The sequence below is a fragment of the Ictidomys tridecemlineatus genome, chromosome 14, assembly GCF_052094955.1.
Source record: "Ictidomys tridecemlineatus isolate mIctTri1 chromosome 14, mIctTri1.hap1, whole genome shotgun sequence".
NCBI lineage: Eukaryota > Metazoa > Chordata > Mammalia > Rodentia > Sciuridae > Ictidomys > Ictidomys tridecemlineatus.
The window spans coordinates 45,709,032-45,733,914 of NC_135490.1; the positions used below are offsets into that span (position 1 = coordinate 45,709,032).

A 24,883-nucleotide genomic window follows, 5' to 3' on the forward strand; every position below is an offset into this window, starting at 1 on the left:
TAACAATAGGAAAGATTCAGCCATCACCCTGGTATTTTAGAATCCCAAGAACATCTGAATGAAATTCTCAATTGTCAAGATTTTTTTAACAGTGTGTCTTCAAAGTTTTTTCTTTAACATCTTAAAAAGGTTCATGTTTTCATTTCAGATCATTAACTGTGGGTGAGACAACTTGCCCATCTGCCATGACCTCTTAGGAAGTTGTTGTTCTGTTCAAACACTGTACCTCTGCTTACTCTAAATTTGAGTAGACTGTGCTTTAGTGTATTTATAAATGATGGATTCAGTTTCTGAAATTAAACTTTTTATTTGCAATTTCCAAGAAAAATTAAATTACTTAGAGCTCAATAATGATATCATTTGGGAAGATAATTGGAAAAAAATGAGCATTTACTATGAGCATTTACTATGATATATTTAAAACAGAAAGTTGAGAAAACTATGTAAGTTGGAAAATTTACATGACATGTTGCTTAGCAAATCAGTTTACTACAGGATTCCTATAACAGAATAATGTATTAAACAACGTGTCTGCCCAAAATTAATTTTAACAAGTGTTACATTTTGAAGTATGGTTTTAACTTCATTAACTCTAAGATGTAATATGTAAGGCATTTATCTCAACAAATAGAGCTTTCGTACACTGAATATTTATATAATTTTTTGAACAAAAGACTAAAAAAAAATTCAGTGTAAATCCTATCAAATTACTATTATATTATTACCATTATTATTATTATTACATTCCATGGGAAAGAAATACTGGTTTTGGCTGTTTATAACCAGAGTTCATCTCTTGCTGCACAGAATTCTAAGGAACAAATACCTAGCTATATGATATGGCATGTAGTTTTATAAAATGGTACAATAAGACCACCAGATACAAATAAAGTCAAATTTGAAGTGATCAGAACAGAAGAACAATTGTGCATTGGGAAAAATCAGGAATAATGAAAAATACTATAGAAATTATCATTAGGCAAGAAAAGCTATTAGTACATAGTGCCTTGAATCTAGCATATTCAGGATTTACTTTATAGTAATAGAGTTTCATTTAGACTATTAAAATGATTTATACTGGCATAGAACTTTCCTAAGTAATGTGCTAATGTAGGAAATTTGTTTGGAATACTTTTAGCATTTCAGTGGATTTCTGCTTTAGTGAGTTATCTTTCAGACAAGAATGTTTATCTCTTTTTGAGCCGAAACACATGTAGTATCATCTGAAAACCTAAATTATAACTATAAGATGTTTTTGTAAATTCCTATGCTTTCTGAATGCATAACTATTATAAAAATAAGACAGGGTAGGAGCCAAAAACATTTATGAGTTATATAAAAAATGTTATAATTTAGTATTGCCTGGAGACCAAGTTGATTATGTACAGAAAGGTTCTTTACCACATCAACCAGATTTCCATTTATGCTGTTGTAATCTCATTTTCCTAGTGCTAATTACATTTTGAGGTTATAATATAGTTACATAAAGGAATTCATCTTAGCCAATGAAGAAATTTCTTAGTGTAGGCATATTGAAGTGTTTAAATCCTGGTCTACTTTCTGAGTCAACATCCAAGGCCATCACACAGGGTTGATTGCTTCCCTAGTTCAGGACTTGAATTTAAAAATCAATATCAATTCCTACTTAATCAGCTACTGATGAGTGACTAACACTGGGCTAATATTATGAGGGAAATCAAAAGAAATATGTTCCTCATACTTAAAGTGGGAGATATATTTTGTAAGTATAAACATCATTATGAAGACATTGTGCAGGGGATATAGGAAGCCTTAATATTGGACAAAACACTTGCATTTATTTTTGGAGGACAGACAGCATAACTGGAAAGAAAGATGGGATGTGCATTTTAAGAAGGTGTCCTATCTTGGAAAACATAGGAGCATGGACAATTTCAATAAAGAGGATCATTATCAAAATCAATGACTTAGCCACAATTCATTTCCTTCTGTGCAGTTTTAAATCATTATGAATGTGTTTAAATCAATCTGACATGTCCCTTAAAGGGTCTTTATTTGTGGAACCCTTTTGGGGTATAATATGTAGAAACAAAATTTAGAACCACTACTATTAGATGACCAAGAACTTTCTCAAGTGCTCTCTTTTTAAATTTTTTTGGTGCTGAGGATTTAACCCCCAGCGCTTTTTAATATTTTATTTAGAGACAAGTTCTCACTAAGTTGCTTAGGGCCTTGTTAAATTGCTGAGGCTGGCTTTGAACTCACCATCCTCTTGCCTTAGCCTCCAGAGCCCCTGGTGAGTGCCACCATAGCTGTTGTCAAGTGTTCTTTCATACATTTAATATGGTGACAACCCAAGGAAGTAAGTAGCATTGAAGATGAAAAAAGTGAATCTCAGAGATCTAAGAAGTTATGAATCCAGAATTTGAACACCTATTTGACTTCAAAGATGTGCATGTGCGTCTCTGTGCCACATTACTTCTTGAAGCTTCTAAAAAAATTGACAATTTTTCTAGTAAACTGCTGTCAGTATTTTGTTTTGTTCTTTGTGAATTAGTCCTTGGCCTCTAGGAATGGTTTTTATTTACTTTATTCTAGTAGCCTCATGAATAGTCCTTCCATTCTGCCATCCACTCACCCTCTATTCTCAGAGTTACCAGTGTATTGCCACTGTCTTAAAAAACCTGAACATATTTTACACTAAATTTTGATGTGGGAAGAGATGCTCTTTCCTGAGAACACCAGTAACCCAGGGCAGGTGATTTAAAAATACTGTATTTACTTCTTTTGAATGGAGCTAACTTAAGGATATAATACCTATGAGAGAGTTATTTATTGTCATTTTGCTGCTGTGTCTTTATTAGCTGAGGTATGAAAAATTGCCTGTGGACAACATTGTAATATTGTAACCTTCTATAAAATATTCATGTGACTTTGTGTTATGGCTACTGAAGTCCCATCATTTGAGATTCATTCTTTGGGGTAGAAAAGCTGTTTGTCCCTTAATAAAAAGTAAATGCCATGAGAATCTTATGTTTCCTTGCAACAGTGGAGTAGAAGTTGTTCTAGGGCAGGAGCCAGGAAAGGATTAAAATTCAACCAATGTAAGGTGGGTCAGCTGCACAGGAGATAATCTTACAACTGCTTTGGGTAAACCAGGTAGGAGGCTGGAGTGGCCTTCAGTGCAAGGTGCTGACTAAGTAGGCAGAACTTTTGTTTTCTTTTTCCATACTTTTTATTAGTGCATTATAGTTGTACATAATAATGAAATTTGTTGTTACATATCTGCACATGCACACAGTATAGCAATATAGTTGGGCCAATATCATTCCCTAGTATTTCCCCTTTCCCTCCCTCAGGTCCTTTTCCTCTACTGATCTCCCTTTGATTTTCATTAGAGTCTACCACTTTACCTTTTTTCCACTCTAGCTTCCACATATAAGAAAAAACATATGACCCGTGACCTTCTGAGTTTGAGTTATTTCACTTAACATTATGTTCCATCCATTTTCCTGCAAATGATATCATTTCATTTTTCTTTATGGCTGAATAAAACTCCATTGAGGATATACATTCTATGTTTTCTTTACGCACTCACCCATTGATGAACACCTAAGCTGGTTTCATAGTTTGGCTGCTGTGAATTGTGCATGGGTAAGATAGAACTTTTTCTACTGACTTTTCATAGGGCCTCACAGTTTCTGCCTTATAGTCAGAAAGTCCAGAAGGACCTGGGAGGAAAAGAAAGCAGTCAACAATATGGACAGGAGTACATGAAAGTTCCTTTCCTTTCTCTCCTGGTTCTACCTGCTGTCTGCATAATACCCATCTATTTGCCAAGGTTGACACAGCCAGGCCTCTTTCTTCCCGTGGGCCTATACAGGTGTCTTACTATAGAGCCAGGCAGAATAAACAATTCATTTTCATTTTCTCAGGGATCTAGATGACATTTTCTTTCCTTCTTACAGTCTCCACAGGGTTAGATAAGGCAGTAGGCATTGGACTCTTTTGTGGCAGCTAAAGATATGGAGGCAAGTGGCAATAAACAGCCAAAAGCAGAATTTTGGTTCCTTGCTTATTAATATTTTGATAGAGTTTGCTGGTTTTGCTTTTATTTTTTAGGTTTAAGAATGAGAGATTGGAGGATTCTCGGTACCCTGAAACTAAGGGTCACACTCAAAATTCAGGCCACCCCATTTTCCAATCTTAGACTACCTGAAATTAGAAACTCTGCACCCAAGTTTGAACTCTGTCTCTGTGCTCTCCTATCATTAAGTTACTTCATCTTGGAGTCAATTTTCTTACCTGCAAAATGAGGACAATATTGGTGATGGTGGATGTGATGGTAGTGGAAGAGAAGATGGTGGTAGTGTTGATGATGAAGATGAAAGTGGTGGTGGTAATAATGATGGTAGTGATGGTTTGGGATATGTTGGTTGTAGTAGAAATGGTAGTGATGGTTATGAGATGGAGGTGGTATTGGTGATGGTGAAGTGAAGGTGGTGGTGGTGGATTTTGATGATTGTGGTGGGGTGAGTGAGGGAGTAATAGTGAGTGCTAGAGGCAAAGATAATGGTGGTCGTAGTTTTGGACATGATGATGGGGATCATGGTGGTGGTGATTATCGGTGGTGATAGTGGCAGTGATGGTGATGGTGTGGGTACTAAAACTTACTGAGAGCAAGCATTCAAGCTGTTTTGATTTAATCTTCACAAGTAGATATTGTTATTATATTCATTTTACAGAAGAAGAAGTGAGGCTCAGAGACTAACTTCCTCTGGTTCACACAGCTAATAAACATGATCTAGAATTCAGCAGCAGAACTACCTGACCGTAGAGTCTACTCTGTCGCCTTAGCTTTCACACACAAGACAAGGCTCTGTTGCTATGACTGATGTGGCTCAGAAAATATAAACCAAGAGTGGTGATTTATCTTTTCTAGAATTCTTGAACATATATCAAGTACATCACACTCTCAATGCCCAGTCTCTATTAGCCTAGAAAAGCCATGATGAACTGAGTTGGAAAAGGAAAATAATGTAGAATGTTATAATCCCTCCTTGTACCTGGCCCATCCAATTAGCATCTATTCTTTCCTCCCTCACAGTATGCATTTCCTCTTATACCTAAATTTTAAAAAGAAACTTCATTATTGTGAGCTTTCTGACATTGCCTGCTCTGGCCCTGGAGCACTTAATTTCCTCATATGGAAATTAAATTTCCACACTTGAAATAGTACTTTCTTGGCCTATCTTTTTTTTAACTCTGTTACAAGGCAGTGTAAATTAATAGCAACAGAGAATTAGTATTGGGGATGGTTGTTATCTTGTGTTATCACTATGAAAAAGTTTTAAAAATGTGTTTTATGACCCTGGAGGTGATTAATAGTAAGAATTATTGATTGCAAGACTTTCCTAGAATAAGTGACCCTTGGGAAGTTTATCTGATACAAACCTTCAATTCTAAGCATTACAGCAAAGGGAATTTTTAGGTAACATTTTTTAAAAAGTCAATTTCAGGTCACTCTTGCTTCTGAATTACATTCATGGACAAGAAAAGCAAGCAGAAAAAAAATCCTACCTAAAATCAGATCACTATGAAATGACATTTTGCATTGCATACACTTTGTAAAAATCAGTGCAAGTTTGTCTGTAAAATATTAAAATATTTGTTTTTGAAGAAACTAGTTTTATTGTATTCAATATTTTTAACTTTCGTAGGCAAATTTTTGGTCTGGTGGAGTAAGCCCATTAGCATTATTTGTAAATATGATTAATTATAACATTTTATAAATTTTTACAGACTACTTGAAGATAAAGATTCCATATCCAAGTTTCAACTCCATCTATATGCCCTCCTAACTTTGTTATAATTTTTTATAACTTTTAATATATTTTATACATTATAACTTTTTAAGTATTTTATATGTTATAATTGTAACTTTTAAAATAAACCCAATATGCTTCTTCAATAAGGAACATTTCTCTTACATACCATGCATGCGCGCACACACACAAATCACACTTCTTATTTACCAAAGAAAAAAATGGGAAAGTTAAATTAAGTGATGTTGATGTCCAGTTTAGTCTTAGGGTGCAATAAAAAAGGACAATTCCCAAAGCTGTAAGAACAACTTTCCTTCTTGCTCACTGAGCATTACCATCTTAACTTGCCAATAATGTTTTAAAATGAGCTGTTCACTTTACTGTATATAAATGTGTGACTGGGATTTGTATATTTGGAGAGAAAGAAAGAAAAAGGGAGAAAGAGAGAAACTGAGGGAGTAGGAAAGTGAGAAAGTGGGGTGGTGGAGGGAGGGATCCTAGGAGGGAGAGGGCATGGCCAGAGAGGAGTGGAGGGAGGAGGGAAGGAGGCAGACAGAGTGGACAGACACAGACAAAGAATTTGTAGCCCTGACTACATTTCAGCTATTACTAAAATGAAGTGGAGACTGGAATTAGTACAGATTTTTGCTCAAGCAAACAGAAAACAGTAGGAGAGTAAAGAAATTGAAATGGGATTCACTGAAACTGCTTCTTTATTGAAATCATGGATGTGCCCAAGTGTGTTTGAGGAGCCTGAAAGTAGCTTGTGGGATTCTGTAGGACTGGAGCCCAGCTCCTGATTCCTGCCTTCTTCTATGTCCTAAGGTCATCCAGGCTATGTCAAGTCCCTTGTGAGTACTAGGGTGGCAGTGAAGACTAAGACAGTCCTTGCCAAAGAGAGGCTCATTTCTACTGGAGAAAACAGGTGAACAAGCATCCACTCACACAATAGGCGGATGCCTATATGCTCTGCTGTTCTCTAAGCCTCCTTTGGCATCTCTTAGTGTTTCCTCCTGGGGCTCTTACCGCTGGTGTTCAGGCTGAGAAGGAATGACTGTGAGCTGTCAGCACCCTGATTGGCCACCTCTGGCACTGCAACAGCATGTCCCTGCTCTTCCCAGGAAGAGAGCCTCGGGACTCCTGACCCTTTCCCTCAACCCTATCTTTATCCCAGATGGCTCAGGACACAGTTTGGCGGCCTTCTGTAATGGAGAACAGAAGAATAGAGTTTGGGAACAATTCGAATCTGATTCATTTTTCATAGCAATAATCAACAGTGAGGAATGAGACATAGGGAAAGTTTTCATTCTCTACTTCATTTCCTAATTCTGTGTGTTACCAGGGGAAGTGTAAGTCACTCACTTCTGAATCCTGTCTCCAAATAATATGATTTTATGGAGCATCAAAAAAAAAAAAAGAAGCTATTATAGAAAATGTAGCCAGGAATTTGATAAGCCAAGGTCTCAGGCCCAGGTGGCTCAGCATCTCAGAATTTTCCCAACCTGATATTGAAGGAAACCAGAGAGATTACCAAAGAAAGACAGGAGATTAGAGGTGGAGATCTTTAGAGATGTTTTTAGTATGAAAAAAAGGACTTCTATATGGATGAGTTCTGAGATGTTATTAAACTGATACATTTATAGGAAGTGATTTATTTGACCTACACATACATAGTATAATATAATTGAAAACTATTATTACAATGTAACAGTAATATAATAACAAATATAAGTTTAGACATAAATATAATAATAATGTAAAGTACATTAAGTGAAAATATTTATCTGGCAATATCTAGAGCTAAATATCCTATAAAGTTAGTTGTTTGAGTAATTGAACTATATTTTACAGATTTAAATTCCTTTAAGGAATGGACTTCTTTCTTAATAGTCCATAACTCCCAAGGTCATTGTAAACTATAAACTTTTAGATTAGTCTATTTTTGATTATGTAGTTATTAACCCAATGATTAATTCTTATATATGAAGCCCTTGAGACATTTGGAAATGGGCCTGGATCTGTGGCAAGTCCTTTATGCTTATTTTATGTATCTATCTCAATGCTAGCTTGATTGGAATTATATATATTAGATATATATGTATCTATATCAATATATCTATATTTTTTTCCAATCAGTCTATTAGTGGTTCTGATATGTTCATCTTAAATGGGCTGCTTGCCCAATGTTGACATAGACTAAGAGTCAACAGTAGATATTCACAAATGATAGCCCTTGTAGTCAGTGTTCAGCACTTCCCTAGTGGATGCCCTCTATGGCAGATATTGCAGCCACCCAGAGATACCATTTGTATATAACATATGGGTTAAAGACTTTTGGAACCAGACAAGCCTGGGCTTAAATCCCCATTCTATCTCATAAACTCCATAAATTCAAACAACTTATTTAACCTCTCTGTTTCCAATTTCAAAGAATTAAATTCATTAATCTAGTACCTGCCTTACAGTAAGTACTTGTTAGTTGTAATTGTTATTGCCCACAGTTACTTTCTAAAACTAATTAAAACTATTTTTTTTCCTCTCTTTTGACACCAGGAATTGAGTCCCCTGAGGGGTGCTTAACTACTGAACCACATTTAGAGCCTATTTATTGATTTTTTTTTATTGGAGACAGGATCTCACAAAGTTGCTTACACTCACCCTAAATTAACGAGGGCCTTTCTAAGTTGCTGAGGCTGGTTTTGAACTTGTCATCTTCCTGCCTCAGCCTCCCAAACCACTGGGATTACAGACATGTGCCACTGTGCCTCGGGACAGTGTTTTTTTTAGTACATAATTAAATATTTTTGAAATTTGTGAAAAATATGTGGAAATCTCATCTGAGCTGTCTGAAAATAATAATCATTTTTCATAATTAAGACCAACCTGGATATTTACAACATGTTCTCTCATTCCCCATACCCTCCTCCACAAAGAAATCTCTAGATAAACATGATCCTGTCTAAATTTTTTATAGATTTTAGATAGAGATATCAAATATGTATATGCATTAAGTAGAATTATATCTCCATGCAAGAAGTTTCATTGTGTTAAAATCTAGGTTATGTAGCTGCTTCTTGAATACATTTAGGTTGATAACATCAGTCAGCTTCTTTCCTCAAGTTCAAATGCACATTCTAATTCAACTCAAATATCTAGCAATTGACAAATCTGTGTCAGAAAATAAAATAATAGTGCTTTAAATATTTAAAGATGTTAGCCTCTCTGATCTTCTATTTTGTCAAGTGCATGGCCTTAAACAGGTTTATTTACATTTTTTTTACTTTTAATTTTAAATGTTTTTTATAAAAACTAAATTAGATAATATGTGTAAAAAAGTTATATCTATGCCTGATATATGGTAAAAACTAAATTAATTTTGACCATTTTTTAAAATAGTGATATTAGCAGGACATGGTGCCACACATATGTAATCCCAGTGACTCTGGAGGCAGAGGCAGGAGGACCACAAGTTTGAGGCCAGCCTTGGCAACTTAACAAGACCCTGTCTCAAAATAAAAATAATAAATAGAGTTGAGGATGTACCTCAGTGATAGTTTCTAATACCACCTTCTTCAAGAAAATATAGTGATTTTAAAATATCCTAAGTGTTTCTTTCAAAATATTTTTTAAAGATGAGAAGAAAATTTTAAGTAGTTTTACCAACAAGAAATTGTCATCTTTTACATTTTAGTATATTCAGTTTTCATTTTGATCTTCCTTTTTCTGGGTAGGTCTGTATAAAAAGACTTGAACACATAAGTAAAGCTTTTTGAAATAAAATCTTGCTATCTGAATAATATTCCATTGTAAAAACTACAGTATATTTATTTAATAAGCATCCTAATACTTCTTTTTGTTTTGATATTGTTTTTCTATTTATTTATATTCTATTTCTATTAATTGATAAATAATTAATGTCAAAAATTTGGGGGAAAGTAGAAAAATCTTGGTTTACATCTTAGTTTAGTTATTTAAGCTAAACATTTAAATTGAAATGGATAGACCAAAATATATAGACAAAACTTCACAAAGCTATTTTAGGAGAATCTGTATCAATTTACATCCCTAATTTCTGTATGTAATTTTATGATGAGAATGCATACTTTTTAGGAAACCTTACCATTGCTTATATGTGAAAATGCATCCTTTAAAATTTTTTGATAGTATTTATTGTCTACTGTATGCAAAGTATTATGTCAATCATTATTGTAATATAAATCTGTTACTTTTGAAGTGTGTTTGGAGTCCAATGAGAACTATTATTATTCAAAACTCTTAATAAAATGCTCTTTTGAAGAGATGTTCAGGACCATAGGTAATAATTATTTTTAAATTTTTCATATGATAATATCTGGCCTGGTTATTCATTTTCAAAAGTCGTAAAGCCAAACAATTTCAGTTTGATCCCTGAAACAAATCCAGTTGCAAAATAACAACAAAATTTCAAAATAATTTATCAAGTTTGCATGTATTACAAAATTGTAGAAAGGGCACATTCCTGGGATTGAAAATCTCGTTTGAATCCCATTTACTAGCTTTATGATCAGGAGTAATTTAGTTATGTGTTCTTAAAATCCTATGTACTTTTCTGAAAAATGATGAAAATAGTTCTCAAAGTGCCATGATGAGCATCATAAGATAAGGTAAGTAAAAATGCTTTGGCAATTAGCAAATGGTGTACAATGTGTTATCATTATTGTCATACATCCACAGTGATATGTGAGTGAGTTCAAAGGGTGAGAAGACATGTATTAAAATGCCATGTGGAATTATGATGATGACAATATTTGTATAGTAGGAAGATCTCACATTATTTTCTCATATCTGTATTTGCAAGTAAACATCTGCAAAATTTCTTCCTTTCTGTAATACATACATTAACTCTAGGTTGACTATATGGGCCTCTTGATAGTTCCCATGTAGAAAGTTTTTAATATAAAACAAGTCAAATTACTTTCAGTGTGATTACCAGTACTGGATGTTGGCTTCCATCTATCTTGACCAATAAGAATTCAAATTGAAATGTTTTTCTGGTATTTTCTAAGTCAAAATAATTTAATATTCTGATGGTCTGAATTTTTCATTATATCATGCATCTCATAGGAATACTATAAAAACATAACAAATCATCTCTAATATTTTTATTTGCATAAAGCTTTAGTGAGAAGAAGGACCTATTCTACCTTTTGTCCCATGATTATTGGGAAGTTAAATTAGAAAGGTTTTATATATTAGGCATTCTCTGATATTTGCTTCCAGAGGTTACCTCCTTCTTTTTTCTGTTCTTTCTTTCCTTTGCCCTCCCCTTTCCTCCTCCCACTCTAAGTTCATGGTTGCTTTAATTCACCACACTATTTTTAAAATTTTATAATTATGTTATTATTATTTACCAGTGATTTAATCTAGGGTGCTTAACCACTGGACAACATCCCTGGCCCCTTTTTTGTTTTATTTTGAGACAGGGTCTTGCTAAGTTGCTTAGGGCCTCTCTAAGTTGCTGAGGCTGTCTTTGTACTTGTGATCCTGCTGCCTCAGCCCCTCAAGCCATTGGATTACAGGCTTGTGCCTTTGCATCCAGCACACTATTTTTTTAAGTAGTTCATGAAACTCCATTTTCAGTGGCATGGTCATGGGCCATATGGAAAAACACCATTAATAAATAGGTAGTTATGAGATTGAAAGCAAAGCAGAAGCAAGATGACCATATACACATGACTATACCCTCACTACTTCTTCCTCCTTTTTTAGACTGATAATAGTGTATCCTTTAGTACTGGAATTCATAATTTCCATTGTATTTTGAGCAAGAAGACTTCTATAGTAATTATTTCCCCAAACTTGAGCATCCTATTTCTCTTATTCCTTTTACTCTCTAGCCTTGTGATATGCCAGCATCTGCAACTGTTTTCAGCAGAATGAAGAGTAGGTGGGATTTATGTGGTAAGAGTTTGGGTGACTATATACACTCTCTTGATAAATGGAAGCACAGGTGTGATGTTTTGTGTGCATGTTTCTAAAGATTTGTAAATTCAGAAACCTTTGGGGTTCAAATTTATTTCTGACCAGCAGCTTTATTTCAACAATTTTCAAGCATGAAATTTTTTTCTGGACAAAGGACCTAAAATTCCACTATTTTTTTACTATAAAGCAGGACAGAAACTCTCCCAGTGTGTGTTTCTGAAACCCAAATCTGCATGTATTTTTCTTGTTTGAAAAAAATTCAAAATATATCCTTTTAGCAAAATATGTTGGGGTGGTATTTGAGACAACAAATAGACTTTCAACTAAATATAAGAAATGTAATAGAAAAATGAGATATTATATTCCATCTGATTCAAATGTATGATATGTCAAGGTCATTGTACTATCATATGTAACTAATTAAAATAAATAAAAAAAATTTTTAAAGTTTCAACACCAAAAAAAAAGAAAGAAAGAAATGTACCAATATGACCATTGCAGGAAAATCTTTTCCCTCTGAGGAAAGTAACTTATATGCTTTTTTTTTTTTTTTTTTTTTTTTGTATTGGGGATTGAATCCAGGGGTGCTTAATCACTGAGCCCATCCGAGCCATTTTTATTTTTTTATTTTGAGACACGGTCTCACTGAGAGTTGCTTAGGGCCTCATTAATTTGCTGAGGCTGGCCTTGAATTTGTTATTCTTCTGCCTCAGCCTCCCTAGTTGCTGGGATTATAGGTGTGCGTCACTGCACCCAGCAAGTACTTGTATTCTTGACTCAGGGTCTCAAAGATATAAATGACTATGAAAAAGCATAATTTTACAGGCCTTTCTAAAATTGATGTATTCATGACAATATCAAAATGATGCTTAAATGTAATCATTAACTCTGATTTCAAGCATATAATGTTTTCTTTCATTTTTGGGTAGTTGTAGATTAATCATCAAGAAAATGTTTTTCTTTATGATTCTAAGACTATGAATTATTCCTTATATTAATATCTTTTAATTTAATACTGCTGTTAAAATTTGCTCCAATGTCAAATCTTTCAGCATAGCAGACTGAGCTGGTCATGTCCAAGAAATAATTTGTATGCTAAAACTTGATCAAGCTCATGAATTTTAAATATATATATTAGAGCCACTTCAAAATATAGGCCTTGGGTAGGAGCTCACACTTTTATGAGTGTGGAGGCATGCTTCAATGTGCAGTGGCTTGTTAAGTAAAAGCTGTCATTGTAGTTTTAGTTTCTTCAGCTGGGCCATGTAACTTCTTACTCCACTTCTTCCCAAAGCCATCCTGTTTTACCCAGATTCAGGCTATTGGACTGCTTTATTGTGTTCCTTGTGTAAAAAGGGTGTCTTAAGTGCCAACATTCCTGGGGCTTCAGAAGAGAAATGTAAAAAAATAAAGCAGAGAATCTCTCCACTTAGTGCTTCTAAATTGGGCTTTGGGTGTGAATCTATGAAGTATGCAAAGAAGATATCCACACTCTAAAAGAGCATATTGATGAGTTGAGACTGATAGGCTAAAATGGGCACCTGCATGTTTTTATATAAAGAGAATTACACAGAATAAAGACTTTTGAGGAGATTGGATCTGATGTTGTTCAACTTTAAACTAACTTTTGGTAAAAATGTATTAAACCAGGTTTGATTCCTCAAACTTCATTAGGAACTGGGGCAGAGGAAGGAGATAAAGAAGGAGCCATAGAGGGCTGAAGAAAATATGGCTTGTTCCATGACCAAATATACAGTCTAGTGTAATAGAAAACTATTCAATTGTTATGAGATAACATATTTTGGACGTTATTATCTTTGGAATATATTCCTTGGATCTTGACATAATAGTGTGTGAATGCCCACATTTGTAAATGAATAAATGCAAACTGGTTAGGAGTGTTCACAGGTAATTGTAATGACTAACTCAGATGTCTAAGTCTGAACGCTAGCCTGTGAACAGTTAGCCTGAAACAAACTTAGACTCCTCTTGACCTCTGCCTTTGCCTAAAGGGGCTCTCCAAGAGAAGGCTAGGAAGGTCAGGTATTCCAAAGATATTCATTGAATGCATGGCTAAGTGCCAAGAACTTGGAAACATATTATAAATAAGATACAAAAAGTCATTGTTGAAAGAAATTGACTATACAGGAAGAGTGATCCAAATGCAATGTGCTGAGAGCTACAGAGGCTCCAAGTATAGAGGGGTCATATTTCCCCAGGACAGGGAACTTTTGAAGGTCGGAGGTGAAGGATTAAAAATTCATAAAATAAAAATGGAGAAATGGACACAGGTACAAAGAGAAAACTACCAATAAAGAAGAAAAATCTGAAATTTGAAGAAGTATCTCACATTTTATTTTTATTTATTTATTTATTTTTTTAAAGAGAGAGTGAGAGAGAGAGGGGGACAGAGAGAGAGAATTTTAATATTTATTTATTTTTTCTTAGTTCTCAGCGGACACAACATCTTCGTTTGTATGTGGTGCTAAGGATCGAACCCGGGCCGCATGCATGCCAGGTGAGCGCGCTACCGCTTGAGCCACATCCCCAGCCCCGCACATTTAATTAAATGTCTAATGTCACAGATAAGGAAACTGTCCACAGGAAAGTTGCAAGTGACTTACTAAGATCACACAGTTAAGAAGAGGCAGAACTGGGCCTAGAACTCACTTACCCTAATCCTCAGTCTACTCTTTGCTGTCCTCACAAAATAACAAGTCAATGGGAAAGAAATTGAGAGAACAAAACACTCGGAAGATTGTCTTATTCCTGTTTTATGCACATGCAGTCAGCATGTGACATGGATGTGAGGATTATGGTCACTATTCAAATCCCAGGTGGTAAGTTGGAAGGCTGTATTATTCAGAGAAGGGTCCCACAAAATGCTTTGGCTTGAAACTAACATGATGTGCTGATGATGGTTAAATTTTAGGCTTGGGTGCAAATATAGAAGCATTCCAGCTGTCCTCATGGTCAAGTCCTCAGCACCACACACATGGCTCAGGATAGCAGAGGGCTATGGCTTTCCTGTAGCTTCACCATGCTGATTTTATCAGTCAGACTGGAGAGAGATTCCACTCTGCTAGCCCCCAGCTTACTAGCATCTGCACTAAGCCCTCACTGCAGACCATGTGTTGTCATCCTTTCTAGCTCTCAGCTGCCATTACTGAAAAGCTGTAAGACATTTATAGCTCTATTTCTGTATCCACTTATCTGTTAAGTTTGCACAGGGGACATTCTACCACCTTAGAAAAATAGCTGTGCATTCATGAAGAATTAGAAAGTCTAAGGAAGCCCACAGCTCCAAGAACAGTGATATTTTCTGTTACTTTTCCATTGCCTGTCAAAGGGGAAATGCTCTAGAGAAAGATTATATTTAGCATAATCTTTGTCTTACATGTATGAGTTTTTAAGGAATATGAAATTTAAAAACTAGAACTTCTGTGTGTGTGCATGTATATATTTGTGTTTGTGCATACTTTGTAAAGGGACTGACAATAGATGAATTCAGTATAAACTGCTTTTTTTCATGAGTGGGAAACATCTAGAAACTTGGTGTTACAGAAAGAGAATGGATATATGAATAGCATACAGTAATGCTATGTATGCACATTATATAAAATGATCTTTATAAGTTTATTAAGTCTATAAAGATCTGACAAACAGATTTTTAAAACTCATGCTGTGGGCTGAGGTTGTGGCTCAGTGGTAGAGCACTCATCTAGCATGACTGAGGCCCTGGGTTTGATCCTCAGCACCACATATAAATAAATAAGTTAAATAAAGATTAAAATTTTTAAATAAATAAATAAAACTCATGCTAATTATTTTCAAGGAATAAGGCAAATTTATGGAAATTTAAACTGGATTTCAAGTTGTTAGTACAATTAGAATGACATAGCTGGAGTTTTTCATGGATTAACCACAGAAGGAAAAAAGGAAGGAAGGAAAGAAGGAAGAGAGGGAGGGAGAAAGGATGGGAGGAAAGAAGGAAGAAAGGAGAAAAGGAGGGAAGGAAGACAATGAAGAAATAAAAGAGTTATTAGCTCAAGTATAAAGACTGCATTTCATCAAAGTCATTTGAAGAATAACCTCATTCTTCTTGTTCTAACTTTTCTAAAAAAGAAACATGTCCAGATCAACCATAGACTTGACAGAGTAAGCACTGCACTACAAATGTGAAAAGGTGAACTTCCTTCTTCTTGAGGCAGGCACAGTTGTGCACGCCTGTAATACCAGTGGCTCTGGAGGCTGAGAAAGAAGGATCAAGAGTTCAAAGCCTGCCTCAGCAACTTAGTGAGACCCTAAGCAAATTGTGATACCCTGTCTCTAAATAAAATATTTTTAAAAGGGCTGGGGATGTGGTTCAGTAGTTAAGTGCCCCTAGGGTTCAATTCCCAGTACCAGAAAAAAAAAAAAAAAAAAAAAAGCTACTTGTAATTGGGAGGCAGATTAGTACATGGGATCTCCCAAGAATTCTAATTTGTAGAAGGTGCTGGAAAGAGGGCAATTATTACATCATGAGTCATCCATGTATTTTGAAGACAATCTCTTAAAATTACCATTTAAAGATGTGGTAATATTCATGCACATTCCTGAAGAAATCTATATTTAAGGCATTCCTTGGCTTTGATTCATAATGTTTCCCATATTTATTTTAATTTTTCTTGTGAAATTGCTGTTAGCAAGAGTAGACATAATAGCCCATCTTAACTATAAGCCACTAATCCTGCTTGGGTAAATTTCTCATTCTGTAACCAGGAGATTCATTTGTGCTGTGAAATTTGGTATCCTATCCAATTATTGGGTATTTCTGTTGGAAATTGGGAAGCATGCTTTTATAGCATTTTTCTCCTGTCTTCCTTATGAGAACTACTTAATTTACATCATTGACTCCAATTCTCCGTTGAGATAAGATGCTTTCTGTGGGATTGGGGAGGGCGAATAGCATGGACCTGCTTAGTGGTTTAGTAAATTATAGAATTTCCATGGGATCATAAATACCCTCTTGGATACAAGTACTTGACAACAGACATAATTGTTATTTCCCTTAAGCTTTCATCAGCTTTGAAAAATGAGCCTTTGTCAGTTTCGTGGATATAGCTTCTCTGTTAAAAAAAAAAAAATCACTGTGACACCCTACTTTTCAGCATTCATTAGAACTGCAATGAGGCCTTTTTTGAACAGTCAGTTTAGCTGTCAACAACTAGCTTTCTGGTTAATTATGCATTTCGGGTTGAAAGCAATGTACTTGTGCCAGCTTGAAGTTGCTGAGATGCTTTAGTTCTACTTTTAGATTATGAAAATGCAAGAAACATCACCCTAAAGCAGACCAATGGCCCCTACAGTCCATATTCTCCATTTTAATGAGCACAGGACACAGAAGACCAGGAGGGAAATGCCGATACATTAATTTCATTAAATATTTCTTGAATTTCTTTCCTTGTTGTGCACAAGCTCTTGGAATACTGAAGTTTACATATTTGATAGCTATTGCATAAAATCATGTCTTAACATGTTCTTTTCAGATCACCATATAGACTGCCAAAAAAGAAAAGGAAAAGAAAAGATGTAACAATTCTTGAAGCCATAGTAAAACCAATGAATTACAGAGAAAGTATGGATGGGATATTAGTGTTTGTAAGTGAGAATGAATAAAAGTTGTGCAAGGTTTGACTCTAAAAGACACATGACCAGTCAAAAAAAAAAAAAAGATTTGTTGTCAGAATGTGTTCAGAGAAGGCTTTCATCCACTAATGAATGACAAGTGAGAAAGCTGTAGAGAAGCAGGTTAAAATTCATGAATTTACTTTATCTTCATAGTCTAAGGTTAATATTCCCTATTAAATGCCAGTGAATCTGCAAATCTAGGATCATGTTAAACTTATGAAAAGTTATATTTTAAAATATATTTTAGAGTCCCCAGCCCGTGATGTTGCATTGAACGGAGCTCAGAGGAGGCGAGGGGCACCCGCGCTACTGTCCCCACCTCATGCACCCTGCGCCTCCCTTCCAGGGCAGCCTCTAGGAAACAGCCCTCCTGCCTCTCCCAGAGCTGTCCCAGGCTACCTGGGAAGAGAGCCCACAAGTTAGGGCTCGCACAAGCGGCGGGCCCCTGGCACCATGTGTCCCGGGAGGGGCAGCCGCTCCAGGCTTGGCATCCTGGGCGCACTTGGCCATTGATTCTCAGGTGCAGCGGCGGTGCACATTGGCCCCTGCCTCCTCCTGCTTCTGTTTCTGGACTACTGCTGCCTCTGCAGCACCTTCAACTTAGATGTGAACAGTTCTGCAGAGTACTCTTGGCTCAGAAGGAAGTTACTTGGCTTAAGCTGTGGATTTCTTCATGCCCAGCACCTTCTTCCAGGATGTTTTTTCTGGTGGAAACTCCCTAAGCAAACACTACCCAGCTCGGGGTTGTAGAAGGAAGGCAAGTCCTCAAATGTGACTGGTCTTCTAGCCACCAGTGCCAACCAACTGAATTTGATGCAACAGGCAATAGAGATTATGCCAAGGATGATCCATAAGAGTTTAAATCCCGCCAGTGGTTTGGAGCATCTGTGAGGTCAAAACAGGATAAATTTTTGGCCTGTGCTCCCTTGTACCACTGGAGGACTGAGCTGAAACAGGAGAGAGAGCCTGTTGTAATTTTCTTTCTTCAAGATGGACCTAAGACTGTTGAGTATGCTCCATGCAAGTCAAAAAATATTGATGCTGATGGACAGGGATTTTTTTTTCAAGGAGGATTCAGCATTGATTTTACTAAAGCTGACAGAGTACTTCTTGGTGGCCCTGGTAGTTTTTATTAACAATGTCAGCTCATTTGGGATCAAGTGGCAGAAATCTTATCTAAATATGACCCCAATGTTCATAGCATCAAGTATAATAATCAGTTAGCCACTCAGAATCCACAAGAAATTTTTGATAACAGTTAGTTGGGTTATTCAGTGGCTGTCAGATATTTCAATTGTAATGGCATAAATGTCTTTGTTTCAGGAGTTCCAAAAGCAGCAAGGACTCTGGGAGTGGTTTTTTTTTATGATGGGAAAAACATGTCTTCCTTGCACAATTTTACTGGTGAGCAGATGGCTGCATATTTCGGATTTTCTGTAGCTGCCACTGGCGTTAATGGGGATGATTATGCAGATGTTTTTTTAGGCAAACTCCAAATGGTGGGGTAGATCTCTGTGTCTCTTCAGAAAGCTTCAGGAGAATTCCATACTACAAAGCTGAATGGGTTTGAGGTCTTGGCACAGTTTGGTAATGCCATAGCTCCTTTGGGAGATCTGGACCAGGATGGTGTCAATGATATTGCAATCACTGCTCCAAATGGGTATGAAGATAAAAAAGGAATTGTTTATATCTTCAATAGAAAATCAACAGGCTTGAACACGGTGCCATCTCATCCTTGAAGGGCAGTGGGCTGCACAGAGGATGCCGCCAAGCTTTGGCTATTCCATGAAGGAAGCCACAGACAGAGACAAGAATGCATATCCAGACTTCATTGTAAGAGCTTTTTGTGTAGAGCTGTCTTATTCAGGACCAGACCTGTTATCACCATAAATGCTGGCCTTCAAGTATACCCTAGCATTTAAAATCAGGACAATAAAACCTGCTCATTGCCTGGGACAACTCTCAAAGTTTCCTTTTTTAATGTCAGGTTTTGCTTAAAGGCAGATGGCAAAGGAGCATTTCCAAGGAAACTTAACTTCCAGATGAAGCTTCTTTTGTATATACTCAAGCAAAAAGGATCAATTCAGCAAGCACTGTTTCTCCATAGCAGGTTCCCAGGTCACTCCAAGAACATGACAATTTCTAGAGGGTGCAGATGCAGTGTGAAAGAGCTGATAGCATATCTGCAGATGAATCTGAATTTAGAGACAAACTTACCCCAATTACTATTTTTATGACGCATCAATTGGATTATAGAACAGCTGCTGATGCCAAAGACTTGTGACCCATCCTTAACCAGTTCACTCCTGCCAACATCAGTGGACAGGCTCATTTTGTACTTGACTGTGGTGAAGCCAATGTCTGTAAACCCAAACTGGAAGTTTCTGTACATAGTGATCAAAAGAAGATCTATATTGGAGATGACAACCCTCTCACATTGATTGTTAAACTCAGAATCAAGGAGAAGGTGGCTATGAAGCTGAGCTCAGCATTTCCATGCCACCACAGGCTGATTTCATCAGGGTTGTCTGGAACAGTGACGCATTAGCAGGACATTCTTGTGCATTTTAGACAGAAAGCCAAACCCGCCAAGTGCTATGTGACCTAGGAAACCCAATGAAGGCTGGAACTCAACTCTTAGCTGGTCTTTGATTAAGTGCTCACCAGAAATCACAGAGATTGTGAAATTTTATTTACAAATTCAAAGTTCTAATCTTTTTGATAAAGTAAGCCCAGTTGTATCTTACAGAGTTGACCTTGCTGTTATAGCTGCTGTTGAGATAAGAGGAGTCTCAAGTCCTGATCATGTCTTTCTTCCTATTCCAAATTGGGAGCACATGGAGAAATCCAAGACTGAAGACAAGATGTTAGACCAGTTGTTCAGCACATTTAGGAGTTGAGAACAATGGTTCAAGTTCATTCAGCAAAGCCATGCTAAATCTTCAGTGGCCTTATAAACATAACAACAACACTTTGTTGTACATTCTTCATTATGACATTGATGGGCCAGTGAATTGTACTTCAGATATGGAGATCAACCCTTTAAGAATCAAGATCTCATCTTTACAAACAACTAAGAAGAATGATACATTTGCTGGGCAAGGTGACCAGAACCATCTCATCACAAAGCAAGATCTTGCCTTCAGTGAAAGAGATGTTCACACTTTGGATTGTGGAATTGCCCAGTGCCTGAGGATTGTCTTAAGTTAGGCAACTAGACAGAGGCACGAGTTCAATCCTGTCTTTACTATGGACTGAGACACTTTTGTAAATAAGAAATACCAGAATCATTCATATTCTCTGAAGTCATCTGCTTCATTTAATGTCATAGAATTTCCTTACAAAATCCTTGCAATTGAGGATATCTTCAATTCCACATTAGTTACCACTAATGTCACCTGAAGCATTCAGCCCCATGCCTATGACTGTGTGGGTAATCATTTTAGCAGTTCTGGCAGGATTGTGTTGCTGGCTATTTTGGGTTTTGTAATGTACAGGATGGACTTTTTAAAACGTTCAACCACCTCAAGAACAAGAAAGAGAACAGCTTCAACTGCATGAAAATGGTGAGTGAAACTCAGAAACATATCTGTGATTTTTAAGTTATACTACATCCTGGATTGTTAGGATTACAAACTTGATTACAGATTTAAATTCCCTTCATGAGGAATAAAATTCTAAGACTTCTGCTGAATGTACCCAGTGACTTCCGTCTAACCACAAAATTGAGAGCAATATTTGTCGGTCTTCTCTTTATAAATAAATTCAGACACGTTAATACACATACATTGCCCTGTTTTGGATATTTAAATAATGAAATTTCACATGATGGTTTTTATTCATTGTACGTAAGATAGGTAGTGCCTCAGTTCCTACTTTATATAAAATAGTATCTATTACAATTACCATTTCTGATTTAGTATTTGAGGTTTTACTGTTCATTGTTTTTTTAAAGAAATCTAAATTTGGACCTTAGCATCCACATTTTTTATACAGGTATTTATTTAATACACACTACACTACAATTTACTTTTAAAGCCACTGAAAGCTTTGCAATTACCTGAATTTGGATTTGAATATCTATTACATAGTTGAACTTTTCAAAAAAATTTATGATACCACCAGAATTCTTTCCTGGAAACTGGGTGTTTAGGTTTAGCTGAGTGGTTGAGCATGTGCTTAGCATGCATGAGGCCTTGAGTTCAGTCCCCAGCTCTGGGGAGAAAATTTTCCTGTAATGATAATGGTACAATATTTTAACATGAAAATTGGGTACATGTGATTAATTTTTCCTTATATTTAATCCACATATATTTATTAAAGTATAAAGTAATATATATTTATTACTTTAATTTTTTAAGTTCTACAAGAAATCCTTTAAGCCAACCTATATAAAAATGAATTATGTATTAACAAATATCTTTTAGTGTGTGTAATAGTTTAATTTCAGCTCAATATCATGATAGTTAAAGTCATATGAAGTTGGAAATCATTTCCAAAGCACTTCTAGCCCATTGATTTCATCTGGATATTATTTATAGTTAACTTAAAGAAAGCATTTTAGTTGAAAGACTATTACCTTATTAATAGTATGTTCTTAGAGTGGAGTCTTTAGTTATGAATTTATTTTCCTCCAATATGTTTTTTTCTTATATTTCTAAAATTGTTGCAATAAGGGGTCAAGATCATTTTCATTACAGACAGGATCCTGAATCCCCATTTCCATCCCATGAGAAATTCATGGGATCAATACTCTTCAGGTAGCTCCCAAGATTACTTTTAGCAGTAGCATGATGCTACTCCCATGGGTGGTACCTCAGTTTAAACAAGATAATGTGTAAAACCAGTCTCAGTTATCAGAATTACGGCAAAAAGGTATTTTCATAAGGTATTCAATTTATTGAAAACCTTTTAAAGCTTTCTTGAGTTTTTTGTTTGTTTGTTTGTTTGTTTTAACAGAAATTAATTTTTTAATAAAAGCAGCATAGAGAGCAAGTTGTAGTTTCTATGCCTGCAGGGTGGTGAATCTTCTGGTAGAATGTGTAATTTATTCACAGTTTCTCAAGACCTAGGGATGACTTTTAATTATCCCTATTTTGTTCAATTACATCATGTTGTACTCTAGAAATAGAGACGTCAATAGTTTTTTTAACTGCTGTTCTCATTAAGCAATGATAAATATTTCCTTAAAATAATTGTCTATTTTTCTGTATTTAAAAAATAATGGAAATTTATCTTGCCATATCTTGTGTTATATAAGCACAAGTGATGACCAGAACTGGAGAATATATTTGCAAAGTAGAAGCACATTTAGATGCAAGTTAGAACATGGACAAAACATTATATTTAGCTTTAGTGAGTTCTAAAATTAATGTGTTTGGGGGGTAGAATTTATTATTGGCTTGAAAGATCTCAATCATATGCAATAAGTATTTTATTACTAATAATTTTAAATTCTTTTAAGAAAAAAATTATTTTTACCCTAGGGCCAAGTGTTTCGTACCACCAAGCAGTCACTAAGTTGGTCTATAGCAACTTTTCCCTCATCTGTTTTTCTATCTAAGAGCTGTCATTCATAAAAATACAATTTGAATAGAAATTCACTCTTCAGCTGGTGTTAGTATTTGCTTTCACTTAATTTTTTTCCTTTTATGAACTCTTATCTCAATGAACTTCTTGAAAAAGGTATTGAAACTTTGATCTTCATTGTCATTATTATCAAGTGCAGTACAACAATGTAACCAAACCTAGCTAATATCAAATTAATCATTGTTGGGAGTTTCCCTGAGGATTCCCTGTTTTTTTCTAATAATGGGTCCATGAATGTAACATGGCGGCAGGCAAACTGCCAATGAGCGAATAACAGGTTGTTTTAAAATTTTTTCAGTTGGCTCACCCAACTGGGCTTGTGAACAGCTCATGACCCCCATGAATCCCATGCACCTCAGATGATGACCTAACAATTACTATGATTGGTCCCAGGGGGTTCCTGTTTTAGGATAACTGACTTTCATTTCCCTATATAAGCTGGCAGCAGCTTGCAATAAAGTGCTTCATCTTTGTCACTGCTGTCTGTGTGTGTGCATTTTAATCTCTGACGAAGAGCCTTGACTTTTCAATCATTAATTTAGTAAGCCTAAAGAGCAAAGATTAATAGTATTTCTGTTAGTGTGAAAGAATGTCTCTGCTGTGGATGTACAAAGAAGTTAAACACTCCATTCTATGATTTATTTCAGGATGAATACAAACTCTTCCTCACCAGCTTTGAAACACTTGGAAATATCTTAAGGTAACTTAGAAGCTGTATATATCAAAATAATTTGCTACCTACATAACACAGGAAGTAATTATCTTTATTTAGCTTCTCTTATTACCACCCACATTAGTTGGGACATAGAATGAGTTTTCTTCTCAAATCGATCATTGGCTAAATTGGTGTGAGTTAGTGAAAGCTGATACAGTGTTCTGCTTAGTTTCCCCTGTGTAACTTGTGGCTGTACAATAAACTTGAGCATATGGTGCAATATATATATATATGTTTTCAAATAATAATAAAGTGACATTTTAAAACAAGTAAAATAATTGCGTCTAATATTCAAAAACAACCAAAGATTTTTGCTTATTTCCTTGAGGACATGTGTGGCTGGGGTTTACTTTTACTTCCATGCTGTATTTTCATGTTCTTCCTTCAGAGACATGGCTATCATTATTCATTATTAGTGACACATTTGTTTTGGATGTGTGAATGCTTTCTGTGAATAGGTCCTGTACTTTTTGAATCCTGCACAGTGATTATTCTTTTACTAGTCTGAAGCTGTCATGGGAGAAGAGGTGTTTCTGAAGAAGGGTCTAGAGGAGTTCCCTGGGGAGAAGGTAAAACTCCACTGAGGACCAGTGGGATCCTTGGCTTATGTGATAGAAAAAAAATTCAGAGGCATAAACAGAGGTGAGTTTTAATGGGATCCCCAATAATCTGGAGTGTAGGAGAGAGGCATGCTGTCCCTCTCTTTCCAGAGAGGACCCAACTCTCTCCCTTTTACTATCCCTTCAATAAACCCTGCCTGTTGACTCTGAGCAACATGTCTAAAGTCTGACTTGATCTCAAGAATCAGGGTTTGAAGAGTGGTGGTGGGGAGTATCTGTATGCTGCCTCAGTTTCCTGGAAAGCCTCATCCCTCTAACATCCCCTAGTCCTTCCTTTATGTTTCCTTTCTACCTATTTCTTACTTCTTCCACTTCAAAGCTATTGTTGAATTTCAACATTGAATATGTATGAAAGAGGAAAGAGAGAGAGGAAATTTTAAGGGAGAGGTTTCCAGATTGCTAAGAGTACTGCTGAGAATATCTAAGGAGTAAGATGGTCAGTGACTTGACAGAAAGATTCTACTGAATTCACTCCTGTGGGGAAAGTGAGGGAAAAGACCTGAGCTATCCCACTGTGGTCAATA

The 24,883-nt window shown here is 35.8% G+C and overlaps 1 pseudogene; it reads left to right on the top strand.

Annotated features, from left to right (window-relative positions):
• LOC144370353 (sodium/calcium exchanger 1-like) overlaps positions 1 to 24,665 on the top strand; it is a 34,322-nt pseudogene extending 9,657 nt beyond the window's left edge.
• The last annotated feature ends 218 nt before the right edge of the window (positions 24,666 to 24,883 follow it).